This window comes from Malus domestica, chromosome 14 (assembly GCF_042453785.1).
Source record: "Malus domestica chromosome 14, GDT2T_hap1".
In the NCBI taxonomy this organism is placed as follows: domain Eukaryota; kingdom Viridiplantae; phylum Streptophyta; class Magnoliopsida; order Rosales; family Rosaceae; genus Malus; species Malus domestica.
Genome location: NC_091674.1, coordinates 371,590 through 374,060, shown reverse-complemented (window position 1 = coordinate 374,060; position 2,471 = coordinate 371,590). Strand labels below are relative to the sequence as shown.

At 40.0% G+C, this 2,471-nt stretch overlaps 1 pseudogene; it reads left to right on the top strand.

Annotated features, from left to right (window-relative positions):
* The first annotated feature begins 415 nt into the window (after nt 1-415).
* On the top strand, nt 416-2,234 carry LOC139191502 (uncharacterized; annotated as a pseudogene).
* The last annotated feature ends 237 nt before the right edge of the window (nt 2,235-2,471 follow it).

Sequence of the window (2,471 nt, the reverse complement as noted above, 5' to 3'; positions counted from 1 at the left end):
CCAGTTTTATCATTTTTGTCTAGAATATCTATCTCTCTCTCTAACAAATTCTAGAAGGCACGACAAATCAATTCAAAGATTTTGGTTTTGGTCGAATTGGGGTCTGGGTTCTTGGTGGGGGTTGAACCCATATGAGAAATGAGCCATTTAGGTGGGTTTTTTTTGGGTGTTCTGGGACAAATTGGACGACGGCTTGGACAGCTGGACTGATTAGGAAGGTTACTTTCTTTATCTTCCTCTTATGGTGTTTGTGCTTGGATGTCGGTGGGTTTTATTTTTGGGTTATGCGTCGGATTCCATCAATTCAGAGAGAAAGAAGAGAGAGAGATAGTTGTTAGCTTTGGAGGTGGCTGTTGGTTTGGGAGGTGGGTGGCTAAGGGTAATTGCAGACTTACTCTTCTGGGTTTTATGGGAGATGGGGAAGTCTACAGTCGTTGATAAGACGGACGAAGTAAGAAGGGGTGAAGCGGATTAACAGTCCGCTCAATATTGGGGGGTCTCGCTAAGACCAGCTAGAGAAGCCTTTAGTCTGGGTGAGTCCCTTCTAGTCTCATTAAAACTAGTCTCAGCGCCTAACAAACACGGGATTGGACTAATACTTAGTCCAATCCAGTCTAGTGAAAGCTAGTGAAGGCAAACAAACGCACCTTACAAGTAATAATTAGTATAAAACTCGTTATCTAATGAATTAGTATATGACTCGTCATTAACGAGATTCGAACATAGAATCTCTTACATACTCACTTGTCCTTTAGCTTCTGTTTTCTCTTTAATTACTTTTTTGGGTTTGTTCCTGAGAAACCTTAGAAATGACTCTGTGTGTGTGTGTTGGTATGTAAATTCCTTAGTGGCATGCTTTTATGTGTCCCTAATGGTGAGGGGTACCTCCCGAGGAAACCCTGGACACCCTTAGTTTGGCATGACGCCATCACACTTTGATTCGTGCATGTAGCCATAACCTTAATATCTCCCCTACTGCATTTGTGTGGTTAGGAGATCCCACTGAAATTGGTTTTCAAAGAATTTACAGACTTTGTAAGGCAGAGTTTCACAATTAAGAACTTAAACATTCTTGCATATCTTTTGTAGTATCATCCTGATGTCAGCACCGATTCTCAAGCTGGCGAGGTATTCAAGAGCATCCCTCAGGCGTATGAAGTGAGTAATTTCTAATAATAATAAGTACCCTTTTTTTTATCTAATCTATCTAGTCTAAATATCATCGAGTAAGCCTCTTTGTTGTTGAACCCATTAATAATAAGTTGAAGAACCAAGGATGAAATGGGCATTGTACAATACCCTGTCTTATTTGAACCTTCAGTCTGTTTCTTTCTTTTACTCTTTGTATTCTCTCTGAGTCTGGAAATGCTTTTCCAGAAACAAGGGGTTTACAGAAATAGCGTCTGGAAGAACTTGGGTAATGATAGAATCACTGGATTCCAAGAAATGCATTTCGTTTTCCGTAAACCCATTGTTTCTTTTTTTTTTCTTTTTCGCATTTTAATTTTTCATTCATGTTTAGTAGACGCAGTGAGAGAACCTGAATATTACCTATAAAAAGATTCTATCCAATGAAGCAACCAGGAGTCAGTATGACCGGGAACTTAGATTACAAAAGGATACTGGTAGGCAATGTAGTGCAAAATGGAACTACAGTACTGAATTTGAAGATGGAGTAAGGATCTATAAATGGGCTGAAGTGCGGCAGAAAATGCAATGGGAGAGATACTGGGAACCTATAATGTCAATGAAGAGAGTTCGTTCATATGGTAAAACTGAGGAGATCCAGCCCAAGAGAGAGGTTCCTTGGGCGAAGTTCTTTAATCGACCTTTTTATCTCTATTTCTATTGCAGACATTTGGATCCTGGTTATCTCTCACGTTTAGCAGCCTGATGGCCTTGTTTGAAGGAAGTTGGATGCTGGATACAAGATAGGTTATGTAATTGCGTGGGTTTATCTTGCTCACTTTGATCCCATCGTTTGCAAGTTGGGTTTGTGGGAAAACCAGCAACAACATGGTTGCTCTAGTGGTGGTAGCCATGTTGGTTAGCTCCGCTCTTATCTCGCAAGATTTGCATCACTTCCACAGGGCGCTCTTCTTACACTTGTGTACATGTCGATTAAGCTACAAGTTGATTTGAAGTTTGAACTGAAAGAAAGGTTGTTGCTTTATCTCCAATGTGATGTTTATATGTTCTCCCCATTTTTCTTTTCTTGGTTTATAGAATTATGATGTTGTACATATGTTATATATGGCAATGATGTACGCTGGTTCTTTGCAACGGATTTAGATGAAAAGTTTGGTTTTGCAAACGACGAGTATGGATCGATCTTTTTGGACTAAATCTACATTGTCTAGCAAGCAGTACTGTATTTTGTTTTGGTAAAGACTAAGAATACAAATCTCTTTTCTGGGGAATAAGGCCATCTCCAACCGATGGCTGGCCAGAGGGCTCGTTTTAGCCCTCTG